Raw genomic sequence first — 14,180 nt, forward strand, 5'->3', positions numbered from 1 at the left:
AAAGGAGCAAACGATTGAAGATTAATGAGAGTTTCAACCAAAAACAAGAGCAAGGTAACTCGGTGAGCGTCCTCTGGGAGACTCAAGTGGATCAAAGCAACTTCACTATGTCGTATTTTAATCTCATAGGATTACATTTCCTTAGAGGACGCATGTTTTGTGTCTCACTGCACAAACTTCCAGAGTGCAAATCAGCTAGATCAAAGCCATTTTGTAGTGTATACATGTGTGTGTTTGTGTGTGTGTGTGTGTGTGTGTGTGTGTGTGTGTGTGTGTGTTTGTGGGTAAAGCTGAAGACTCACGCCCCACTGCAGACTGAGTGACGAGGCTGCCTCTTGAAAAACTAGAGCCGCAGTGCTTTCACTCTGCACCAAACATCATAAGAGCAGAGAGGAAGAGATGCTACGTTGACTCTCTTTCCACACTAATGGTCTGGGTTTCGCAAAATGAATGGCTGCCAAATGCAGTACACCAACAACAACAACAACAACAACAACAACAACAACATGTTTTGGACACAATAACAGTGAGGGGAAACATGACACTTTAATATATGAAAAGTAACTGTTATGCTGTTTTTCTGTCTATGCCCTAGGAGGTTTGGTCGAGCCAGTACCTAAACTGAGAAGTTGTGCAAGTAAATACTAAAAAATTCATGTTGTAATGTGAATTATTGACTTGAAATCGACTTTGTTCAAACCTCCTTCTGCAGTCCTGATGTTTTGTTGATTGAAATGTTGTTTATGATCTCTTTCTGGAAGGTTCAAGTGTTACAAAACTAGATTATCTCAAAGCACATGTGCCGAACACTGTGCTTGTACGTGTCTTTAAACCACGGTTACATAGATATTACTCTCAACGATGCCGTAGGAAATGTAAAAGCTACTATGGCAACAGGTCTTTTAAGAGCAACACATAGAAAGGAAAGCAGTCAGTTTAGTGGCTCCTCAGAATAAAACCATGAGAGCAAATTGCTGCTGATGGAAACTTGCCATGGCAACAGTTTTCTCTCCAATGTTGGCGAGAAAAAAATGCTTGAAAACTTAAAAGGTCCCATCATGTCATGGCCATTTCTACTGATCATAGTTCCATCGTTGAGGTCTACTAGAATAGAGTTACATTGTGCAATTTTTCAAACTCACATTGGTTTCTTATACAGCATCTCTGTAAAGTATGTGTATTCACTCTCTGTCCTACACAGCCTCCCCCCCCCCCTGTGAGCCCACTGTGCTCTGATTGGTCGGGACGTTGCGAGGCTCGTTGCTGCGAGGAGCGGACATGTGAAGCATTTTTTTAAAGTACAGATACTGTGTTTGTTGTGGAGACTTTGGAAGCAGCCTTCATTCATTTGAGGTGCAGAAGGACCTGCTTGGCTGACATGAATCAAGGAGTCTGAACCAAAACAGAGCGTTTAAAGCAGCGTTGTGTCCGTGGATGTATAATAAGAACTGGATGCAGCGTGGGAGGCGGGGCCTCGTTCATTCCTATGAGAGTTGCTCATTGGCGCATGAAGACAAAATGGCTACTTTTGAGAGAGCGAAACGTCACGAAAGTATTCATATAATCATATCCATGGGTAAAGGTAAAACCATAGGCTGTATATATAAATGAACGTAGTGTCCGCGACGTCACCCATAGAATTCTGCAGAGTTGCCGAGAAGCCTAAAGTAGGCGTGTCGGCCACTAACGGCTCGACAGCGACGTCAGAGTCTAACTCCCGCCTGCTCCAGCCTGATCCAAATAAGGGCAAAGAGGCTGAACCTCCAAAAGCCATAAGATAAGTCCGACATTTAAATGAAGAATACTCCACCAGGCACCAACACAACAAACAGGTCCGGGTTCAAGTTGTGTTCCCGGGATCAGCCGAGCAGTTGAGCCCCTGTAGCATCCTGGAGCTTACTGAGCTAACGGAGCTACTAGCAGAGAGACAGAAAGCTAGAAGCAGCACTCACTGCAGAGACCTGTCACTCAAGGCGACCACGCCCTAATTTATGCAAACACTTTAACACCTAATATAACTAAAAGGGTTGCGTTATAAAACAATTCACCCCCACACAGTAGTCATGAAGAGGGGATCTAACTATACAGAGAATATGGTTTTTTGAACCACGATGTAAACATGTTTATTTCTGCTGTAAAGTTGATCATTTTAACATGGGGGTCTATGGAAATTGCTCCCTTCTGCAGACTGCTCCTACTGGCCACTAGATGAACTGCAGTTTGAGGCACTTCCTTATTGGTCTCCCGGCTTTTCCCCAGAGTTTGCCGCTTGGGTAAAACTCATGTAGTACGGAACTCGTCACATGAACGTGCCGGGCGGCGCGGTCCCGTGAGTTAGATCTGCGTTCAAAATGCCGAGGAAAATAACTCTCAGAATAACGTTATTAGCACATTTTACAACTTGAGGACCGAATGTTTTTAATAAGGGCTATACAAATGTTCATTTAGTTAAAAAAAAAAAAAAATCCAACGATTTATGTTAGTCAATGGGAAAAAGTATTTCCGGGCCCAGCGACTGATACGGAAGTGCAGTACCGCCGTTTGGCCACAACGAATATTTTCCTCAGAATCCGGCGCACTTCCTGGGGGCTTGGTGTGACCCACACGTTTAACTTAAGGTATGAAATTATAGAAAAGCGGTTTCAAAGGCAGCTTTGATAGTGGGTTTGAACCGCTAAACTTCATTTATCACAGGAATTACAGTGGCATATTACGTAAATATTGGTAAATGTAAATAAAATACACCAGAAAAAGTTGCCGCTGCCCAAAATGTAGACTGACTGAAAAAGATAAGGTTGATTGAAGGATTATATATCACTCTTGCTGATTTAGATACATTAAGATAGCTTTCTGCAGCTATGGTTAAGGTAGAGAGTACTTTAGAGAGTCTGCATTGAAGGGTCATAATGTTGGGGGACTTGTATTAGCCTGGTTTAATAAAAGAGCGGTCAAAATCAAAGGGGACGAAGAAATTATATCTTGATTTTAGACTCGTAAACATGGGATTAAAAGCTTACAAAAATGCCGGATGATTCATACTTCTAAGATGCCGAGTACCCAGTCATGCTGACCTCAAGAAGTACGATTATTTCATCTAATATACATTATAATTGTACAGCTTGTTCACTCTCTTAAAAGATCCCTAAAGGCCTAATCACCAAATCAAATGTCTCTTAAATCAGTCCCTGCCTGCCAAGAAGTATTCGGGCGGTGTTCCACATTTTATGTCCAAGTTTCGAAGATAGTGAACCCTAATTGTTCCTGATAGTATAGCCAACGATGTGTACATGCTTTTGAATGAATGGCAGCATCTACCTCTGTAAGAATGTGTGTGTAAAGCACTTAATAGATGTGGTCCATTTACCATTCAAGCAACACATCCAAAAGTGCTCTGTCAACGAGAAATTACTTTTGGATTACCGGTAATTGCTTTATTTGTTTCCACCATAAAAGGGAGTATGTAGGATTATCGTTCATTATTTTGTTCTCTAGGCCTTGTTCCTGAAGTTAATCCTCATTGAAAGTGTTTTATTTTTATACCGCCTGCACACAGGAAGCTGGAAGGTCATTATCTCGTGGACGGGGTGATATTTCAAACAGGATGTGTGGAGGCAGGTTGGATTTCAATGGCTGCTATTTTGTGGGTTGATGTTCTAAATATAGTCGACAGGGGCACCGTGAGAAGATGGCAGGCAATGACCTGGTGTCCCGTCTCTTGATATTTAAAGGAGGCCAAGGAGAGTCATGCAAAAAAGGGAAGTACTGCGCAATGGATCAAAGTATTTGAAGGTATATCAAAAGGTACAGATAGAGACACTTGGCCTTTTTGTTTATATCTACGATGCTGTCGACTGGCAGCTTTAGACTTTTCTCAGGAATTGTCGATGTAACACCCAGCTTTTTCCCCCTCTTGTAAGCCATGTAAAGGTTTCCGGTGTTGTGTCAAATTATGCACCCCCGTCGTGAAATGCACCCCTTGACACGGGAACGCGCATTTGAACGTATAGTCCGCTATTCTATGTTGTCTTGTTGATGGTTGGGTTGTCGAATCCTGGATTTTGCATCCATTCGTCACTTATTTTTCATTAAATTTTTTATTTAATATATGTTTTTATTTAATTGTGACGTCCTCAAGGTTCAAGGTTCTTTATTGTCAAACTAACATAGCTACAGAGTAATCATGTCGTTGCAAATCTTAGGTCACAGGCTTCTCTGTCCTGTCTGTATATTTGTGCTTTACAATGTATTGTTTATTTTTACATCAAGTGCTTGAGGGTGGGATTGGTTGCCACGATATGCACTAGCCTTGCTATCTCTGACAATAAACCCATCACATACATGAAACTTGCTCCATTTATTGTTACTAGTCCTACAACTATACCCTCCAAAGTGCTTGAGGGTGGGATTAATAGAAGCATCTTTTTGTGGGGGGTGCTTTTTACGGCAGGCCAGGGGGTGCATTTCACGACGGGGGTGCATAATTTGACACAACACCGGTACCTACTTCCTGTATATTGTGTGTATGTCTTTGCTTTATTGTAACTAAAAGAACAATTACACATAGAGAGGATTGGCAATTAACCTCTTAATGAAGTGGTTTCCGTCACTCAACAGAAACTGCTTTTCCTCAGAGTCTCACATCACCTCCTGATTAACAGTAGAGTCTTTTCCCGTAAAAGGTCCAGGAGAGAAAGATGACGATAACCCCCCCCCTTCTTCACACAACTGCTGTTAAAATGCCCCTTAAGGCACTTCCTACACGTTGCAAAAAAGTACAATCGTAAATGTTCTGAGGGATTTGGTGTTTCTCTACAAACGCTGAACAATTACTTTACTCTAGAGAAGTCCTTGGAGCTTGTAGAGCAACTTCACACCAACAAGCCGTCTTTGGTGTTGGTACTGCTTTCTCTGAGCTGTGATTTGAATCATGGGGATGAAATACAGAGTGCTAAGCTTTCTGCAAGTTCTGGCAGTCTGAAGTGAAGTTAGCTTGCACTTCCCAGGTGTCTTCAATCACACTTTATGAGCTGATTATTTGGGCTTGTATGCAAAGTGTGTAATGATATGATAATAAGGAGGTTGACACTGCATCTCCTAGCAACACCAGTCATCAGATGTCTCTGTTATGTCTGGCTGTTTCCACAAATATGTCCAGAACGACGTCAACAAATTGACATTTATATCAGCTGCAAAATCATTATACTTAATATCATTTTAAGATGAACTCTAGATATACTTTTGTAGATAATTCAAAGTGTTTTTATGCATTAAGAAAGGGATCTGTAAACACAGAACAGTGATAGAAAGTTCCCCGACCGTAATGCAATCACATGTACATTTCTCCAGCTTCCTTTCTCTCTGAACAAAGTGCTTTTTGTTGCAGAAACTTGAGCGCAACCTCATTCAAAGCCAGTCTAAATCTACTCTCTGCAGAGATGGCAAAAGTACACACATCCTTTACTCAAGTAGAAGTACAGATACTGGTGTTTAAAAATACTGAAAGTAGAAGTACTGACTAAACTTATTTACTCAAGTCAAAGTAAAGAGGCTTTGAAATGTACTTCAGTAAAAAGTACCCATAACTAGCAGCTGTTTTAAAGAGTACCTGACCTCCCTTTATATTAATAGAACAATAATGTCATTGTTAGCTAATGAATGTTTCCATGGTGACCAACGGCAACATGACAACGTTTCCATTGGTCCCTCTTCTTTAGAGAAGACCAGGAAATGATGGATACACGGATCGTGTTCAAATCAATAGGCACGCAATGACTCTAAATAATAATGATCACGCCACCAAACACACATTCAAACTAAAGGAACCAGACTGTTTGGAAAATGAGAGAAGTAGAAAGTACAGGTATTTGAGTTCAACATGTAAGAAGTAGAAAGTACAGATATTTGAGTTCAACATGTGAGAAGTAGAAAGTACAGGTATTTGAGTTCAACATGTAAGAAGTAGAAAGTACAGGTATTTGTGTTCAACATGTAAGAAGTAGAAAGTACAGGTATTTGTGTTCAACATGTAAGAAGTAGAAAGTACAGGTATTTGTGTTCAACATGTAAGAAGTAGAAAGTACAGGTATTTGAGTTCAAAGTGTAAGAAGTAGAAAGTACAGGTATTTGAGTTCAACATGTAAGAAGTAGAAAGTACAGGTATTTGAGTTCAACATGTAAGAAGTAGAAAGTACAGGTATTTGAGTTCAACATGTAAGAAGTAAAAGTAAAAAGTCGTCAGAAAAATAAGTAGTGGAGTAAAGTGCTGATACCAGAAACATGTACTTAAGTACAGTAACGAAGTGTCTTTGTTCTCCACTACTTCCCACCTCTGACTCTCTGATAGTCTGAACAGACACTATTGATCTGAAGAATTTATATTTGAAAGAGTACCAATGCAAGTACTGACAGTCAACACATCTATCGCCACTACTACAGATACAGATGTGTCATCACAGAGTTCAAGGGATGTCCTAACGTAAAACTGTTTTTAAAAAAAAGGTATAAGGACATGATTTTCACAAGATAAAAGGAAGAAACTGTTTAAGGTTTATTTAATTATTTGGTTTGTTATTTTATCTTTTCTTGATTACCATTTACCTCTTTTATGTATTTGTTTATTTATTAGTTGTTTTTATGTTTTTCAATAACAAATGTATTTTTTTAAGAAAAGAGAAATATATAAGTTAATAATTGAGTTTTGGGGAGAAGGGGTGGGATTAAATAAGTGTAAACTTCTTCCCACCCCTTTTTGGATGTGTAATTAGTTAGATAATTTCTTTATATATAATTTAGAATCAGTAATATTTTTGTTTATCAATTTGACACTGCTTAAGTTTGTACAGGATAATAATTCTCATGATACATTTCTGTATTATTGTTCTACACATTCGAAATAAATCAAATCAAGATCAAAGCAAATCTATATCTGACCTCACCACCTTCAAAAAACTTACAAAAACTCACCTCTTCAAACTGGCTTTTAATGTGTGATTTTTGTTTTATTGCTTAGAATTAGAATATGGAGGGATGAACCCCTCTGTAATGGTCTCACATGCAGAGCACACAGCGACATGTGTTCTCTGCTTTTAACCCATCCTAGCACCAGGAGTCTAGCACTAGGAGCCGTGGGCAGCTAGTGTACAGCGCCCGGGGAGCCATGGGAGTGAGGGGGGAAGGGGGGTGTCCGGTGCCTTGTTCAAGGGCACCACGGCAGGGCAGGAGGTGAACTGGGACCTCTCCAAGTAGCAGTCCACACTCCATATTTAGGTCTGGTCGGGGACTTGAACCGGCGACCCCACGGCTCCCAGTCCAAGCCCCTACTGACTGAGCCACTGCCGGATTTCAATGTGATTTTTACTATATTTAATTGTTGTCCTTTTTTTTTGTTACTGTCTTTAAAGCGACTTTGAGCACCTGTAAAAGCGCTTACAAAATAAATCTATTATTATTATTATTATTATTATTATTAAATCAAATTGATGTTTAAAAGAGTACCAATGCAACTACTGACAGTCAACAGCACATCTGAAGAGAACTGCAAACACTATTCAGTCCAAAACACTCACATCTACCACAGATACTAGTCACCACAGAGTGAAACTACACGCTTCCTAGCAACGCTTCCCAGTATGGAGCTCCGTGACACACCCACCTGGCAGAGAGATGGGGGACAGCTCGTTATAGCCCCCGAAGGAGGCATTTCGGATGAGTTTGCGTCCGTCGGGGTGCGGAGGTCGGAGCGACGCTGTGCCGCCGCACGTGGAGAAACGGCGACGACTCAGCAGACCCTCCTGCTTCATCATCTGGAAATGTGGGGGGGGGGGGGGGGGGTGGAGGATGAAGGATGGATGAAGGATGAGGGAGTGCTAAGCTAAGGAAACTCACGGGAGGAAGATCGACGGGGAATCCACGCAGCTAGTGAGCCAACAAAAAGCGAATAAACCCACCGAAAAAACCACACACACATGAACACACACAGAGTAGCTGCTCTCCTCTGTGCTCCTCAAGCAGACTGCTGCCTCACACACTCCCACTCTCTGCCCTGTGTTTGAAAGCAGCAGCCTATAAGTACTTAATAATGAGTAAGCTGAGCTCCTCCCTCTCCCTCTCCCGTAGACGGAGAGTAGAGCTACATCTTTGCTCGAAAACAAGCCCTCATGCTCCACAATTCATCCTTTTGTAAAATAGGATGGTTTATTTAAAAAATGCAGGTGTTAATAAGTAACTAGTTAATTAGTAATAAGCATAAAACTGGATATATGACACTTGATTTGAGGTGGTACTGGTATACCAATGATCATTTTATCGGTAAAGTATTCCTTTTAAAGCCGTGAAATGTCCCTTTTTTGTGTTCTTCTTATCTCATTATTCTCTTGTTGTCTTCACTGAGGTAACACAGCTTGTAAACTGTGAGTACACACACACTAACACACACACACACAATCACAAAACACAGGCTCTATTGAGGACAGAAGGAAGCACACCAGGGCCCAGTCAAGCCCTATATATTCCCCAGGCGTAAACTAATTACTTCCAACACAGGTTACTTTTCAAACTGACAAATAGCCGCAGGGAAGTGAATACATCTTTCTATTTCCAGATGTCCTATGTTCAGCTTCATGGAGCTCGGATGTACAGAGACACACAAAGGCTCCAGTGTACGGTTAGAAAGGCTTAAAACAAGTCTTTGTCCGTGACCAAGCAAGTGACAAGAATAGTACATTGATTTGTTTTGTGTGACGCATGTAGGACTTTGTTTTTTGGGAAATGTTATCTCAAGGGCGCAAATCCAGCTGTAGTTTCAGGGATATGTTGCTCAGACCAAATGAAAAGACGTTGTTGAGAACAAGTCAGTCTTTTGCATGCTTTGGTTAGCTATTAGGGCGGCACGATATTGGAAAAAACTGACATTGCGATTTTTTCCCCCTGCGATATGAAAAAAATACAGGAATTGAAGAAAACACCGTTTTTTTTCCCCGCAAACCATCCTTTCTCGAACTTTAATGCTATACAATTGGTATTTTTTTTAACTATATCAGGGCTCGACAGTAACGGTTACCAGGTTGCCATTGGCAACCATTTAGAAAAAACGTCAACCACTTCTTGGCCTTTGGTTGCCATCAGTGGCAACCCGTTTTTAACAAAGAAATAAGGACAGCAATGTTAATTATTGTTGTGACCAGTCGGAACCTGATACTTAATTATACAATTGGTATTTTTTAAACTATATTTAACCGGATGAAGGATTTTAGTCACGGACGTCTGGATCTTAAGTTATCAGAGCAACAAGCTGAGCTAGCGCGGTTAGCAGCGCCGAACGCCCCTGGAGAAACACATGAAACTACTTTATTTAGTGTTTTCACCTTTAATCACCGGGTCCGTTTGCTTTGGAGGTTTGATTGTGATTGGTGGTTTGCTGTCACTCACTCAAGTACCCCTGACATGAGAGCCGCGCAAGTTTTCCTTTTGTAGCAAGCAGCAAAATAATTGTAACATGAAGTGTTTGAGTTAATTTACCTACTTAATATCGCGAGTCCTAAAAAAAAAAGAATATCGTGCATGCGGATATCGCGATTATCGTCACGAAACGATATATCGTGCAGCCCTAGTAGCTATGTTAAGTAGTTGAAGGTAATTCACTCATTCAAGGCGTCAGTGGTTACTGTATCTCTGCTAAAATGATCCACGACGGCCTGGAGATGAAAACCAAAACAACCGTCTCTGAGCTGACTGATGAATATTTGAGCCAATACATTTTGAGCCCAATCACATTCAAAAGTGCTTGAATTAGCGAAGGTAATTAGGATGTTCTGTGAGTATAATTCAGAGCCCAGACCTAATTAACCTGCTCGCAGAAGGAAAGGTCCATTAGTGCTGGTGTTTGAGTGGCTCTTGAGAAACATTATCATTATCTCCAGGGCATTGTGACGTTATTTCCAGGAGTTTAGGCGTGACTTTTCTTAATGAGAACTGATTCTGGATAATCCTACCCCTCACGACGTTCACTGACTCAACACATCGAGCAAATGAAAGGTGTTGAATATGGAAGGCATAATACTAACTGTGGTATATGTAATCAAATGTGTGTGTGTGTGTGTGTGTGTGTGTGTGTGTGTGTGTGTGTGTGTGTGTGTGTGTGTGTAAAGCACCACTGCTGTGTACCATCGGTTTGCATTTCTGCACTTGCATGTATTGATCAAACAGAAACAGTGACTCAGCGGATCACTTAAGGATTAATGAGAGCTGTGGCTGAACCCATTTGTTTTTACTTACCAAACCTGAAGTGGTGCAAATTAAACGTTTATGATAAATAGTCTCAAATAAAGAAGGATTAGACTTGCTACCATCTAAATAACTGACAACATGTCGACCCTGACGAATGTAGATTATCTTAAGAATCAGATACAGGTTGAGATGGCTGAGAATAACACTTTTGAAGCCTTTCATGTCTTACTCATTTCCACTGAGAAACATTTTATTGGCGACAACACCAGTGTTCGAAATGGGGGGGAGCTCCCCTGAAGCCCCTGTCGCGAAATTGACACCCGATGGACATACGAATATGGAATTGTGAATCTCGCACGAAGATGGCCTCGAACCCCACACGAAGGCAACTTTTACATTACATTTAAGACAAACAACTGCAACGAAAGTAACACAAACAATGATGTTAAAGTATTATGATACTGTACTGATATTTTCAGACTTTGTTCTTTACTTTCTCCGTCTTTATATGAAGAAGATATTAAGTTTTCTCCGTCGTGTTGTTTCCATAGCAACAACAACTTCCTCGCCTTCAAAATAATATATGATATCCTTTTTAGTTTCACAGAACACAAATTGGGTTATTTACATAATATGTTTACATGATTTTGTTGTTCAATAAAACAACCAGATGGACACACGATAAAGGAAATGTTCAAATTCGGCTCTGATCGTAGCGACATCGGGACATTCGTGAGGGCATGCCAAAGATTTTGCCTTAATCGTGTGTCCATCGGGTGTCAATTTCGGGACAGTGTGACGTGGGCTTTAAGGCCGACTTTGAGATAAATAGGGGGAGCCCAAAATAATCGTGCATATTTGTGTCACACAGATTAGAAATGTTTAGTTTCTGTAAATACAAGTTCTTGAAATAAATAATAGACATTGTTCATTACAGTTTCTGAATATCTGTTTTATATCTGTGAATATTTCTGGGCGTTGCCATCTGTACGTGGGGTCGCTGCATTCTTTACGCTACTTACGTTGCTATGGTTACGGCAGGCGATACTGGCGCGGTATTTGATATTTTCATACTGATATTTTTTTTATCTCTGGCTTTGTAATAACAAATATGGCGGAACGAAAAAACAGCCAAGCCCCGCAGCTTTTGGATTCACAAGCAAAGAAGTCTAAAAATGACAACGTGAACGGAACAACTTTCAGTTGGCTAAAGTCAGAACCACCAGTGGATAGTAATCCTTGTAGTCATTCATAAAACTAATGAATAAGAAACCTCAAAATGAACTCAAACCACGACCACACTGCAGTCGAACTATGGCACCATGAGTGCAATGCAGTCTCTAACTATCCAAAGCAGGTGATACATGCACCGCATACAGAAGGTCACATGTAGACACATCTAGTCTTACATAAACGTTGCGAGGAGACTATGTAAGCCTTGGATTAGCGGAGCAACAAAGAGGCTTTCTGATCACTAACCTCCTCCAGGCATCTCACAGTAAGAAGTGGATCCTGTTTCTGTCCACATGACATGAGTACAAACCATGGTGTGATCTTTGTTCTATCCTCACAAGGGCTCACGTAGACAACACACACACACATAGAGGAAGACGGGTAGATTCACATAAGGAGGTTCAAAACACATCAACAAGTTCTACCTTGGTAGTTGTCGCTCCGTCGTAACGTAACCTTGCTTTCCTTCAGGCTCAAACCTAAATAAAAGTGTCCCAAAGCACCTCGATCGTCCGAACCATGCTACACCTCTTCCTAATTTAGTTCCAGGTTGCATCGGTCAAATCGAGCGTCCGGACGTCCGAGCAGAGCTCAGATCCAAAGGCTGAGATGTTACCCATCGCTTTAACATCCACAGACTCTTTGTTTTAGACGCTGCAATATCTCCGCTGCCGAGCTTTGTACCTCTTAGAGATCAGGCTCAGTGAGTCATTGGATGAGAGCAAGGGATGGAGAAGGAATGCTGGATTGTCAGTGGCTAAAGGAGAAGCTAAGACCAGCGTCCATGTTGTTAACCCCGTCCGACAGGAAGTAATCCCTGAAGCTGAGCTTAGATCCAATTGACCCCACCTGCTCCGCTTTCCAATCTTCTCCTACCTTTTGTTATGCTCCCCACAAAATGGAACCAACGCTGAGTTCTTTTAAAGGTCACCTATTCTGCAAAATCCACTTGTCCACGTCTCTTCTACATCAACATGTGTCCCCTCTTCTTCATGTCTCTTCTACATCAACATGTGTCCCCTCTTCTTCATGTCTCTTCTACATCTACATGTGTCCCCTCTGTCCCCCTGAATCTCCTCCTAGAGCACCATTGAGTTCTTTGTAACCAAATGTCTCTCAGAGGGGCGTGGGGAGGGGCTCCTTATTTTCATCTTAAGTAACAGACAGAGAATCAGCACTTTGGAAACAGGGCTGAAACAGAGGGGATTATGGGTAATGCTGCAATGATCTGTTTGGTGTTTATAACAGTATACTAGGAGACCTTTAAGTCGCACTTTTTACAATGTTGTTTTTAAACTATTCTGTTTTTATGAATCTGTCATTCCATTGTGTTTATTTATTGTGTTCGTAGACATACTACTATTAGTAGTAATAGTAGTATGTCTATTACTACTATTTATTATGTGTTAGTTTTGATGTAAGCCTCTGTGTATGAAAATGTGCGATATAAATAAACGTACCGTACTTTCAACTTCCTTTAAACTCTCTGGTACAGGTGGACTCTCTGTTTACCTGGAAAGAGAACTGCAAGTCGTTGTAAAGACGGTTAAAGCGAGAGCAGCTCCAAAGCCGATTGAGGAAGATTTGTCAAACAAACTCTCTGGGTTTATTTCTGTTCTCTGTGAGTCATAAGGAGAGGAAGAATCGCTTGGCAGACGGACCAAAGATGCCTCAGTTCGTCAGGAAACTCACATTGAAGATACTTTATAGAAGCAGTTGGAATCATAAACAATAACAGACATGTTGTATTATACTATCCCCATCATTAATCTCATCAATAACAGTACGGACGGAGAGCGGCACTGCAACACAAGCAAGTGGAATCTTTAGTTTCTGAATATATGTCTTGTACTGAGTGGTAGTAAACTATCTGCATTACAATCATGGTGACCCAGAAACAAAATGGCCTCTGTGGTGAGCGAGGTAATATGATACTATCACCGTAATTAATTAATTAGGAGACATACTGTGCTGAGTCATTAAGGGATAATGTAAGGTCATGCAATATGTGCCTATATGAGGGGATTGTGTTGGATGACTGAGGTGTAATTTGCAAGTAAACACTCGACATCATACACTGTCTTTTTGTTCGAGAAGTTATACAAGTAATAGCTTTATGAGACACAACACAACCTCCAATGAAGCCTCTTCAAAAGGGCTAAAAACTGCAGTACATAAAATGGCAGCTTCGAGTCAAATAAACAGAGGTAGAATTTAGAGATATAGAAATAAGCATGCTTTGAAGCCAGGTACAAAAAAGGCGGTTCATTTGTATTCTAATGATCTTGTTTGATTGAAGGTTTAAGGTTCCACATTATTAGATGCTTGGCCACCATGTGGAACAAGTGTCAGTGGTTTCTAGTAAGGAGAAAGGGGAGAATCTGGGTAGTATAATACTTCATTACTTGTTCTTTGCTGGACTATTTTTTAGCTAAGTTACACGAGATGCTTTGACAGAGATGGAACATTTGGTGAACCTTTTTTTATCGGTGCATTTGGTCATAAATAGAGCTGCACTGTTTCATTGTTTAAAGATGAATACATTTCAGCTGATACAGACGTCAGTGCAGCCACACGTCTTCTTTCCAACTTTATTGTTTGACAACACTCTTATAGTTAGTCGTAGCTAAATCCGGGGACCTGCAGTTTATTATTGGACCACTCGGAGCTACATTTAAACTCAATCCTGATCTCGTAATGTTAACGTAAAATAAACATAGTCG

This window comes from Notothenia rossii (assembly GCF_949606895.1).
Source record: "Notothenia rossii genome assembly, chromosome: 10".
Classification (NCBI taxonomy): Eukaryota; Metazoa; Chordata; class Actinopteri; order Perciformes; family Nototheniidae; genus Notothenia; species Notothenia rossii.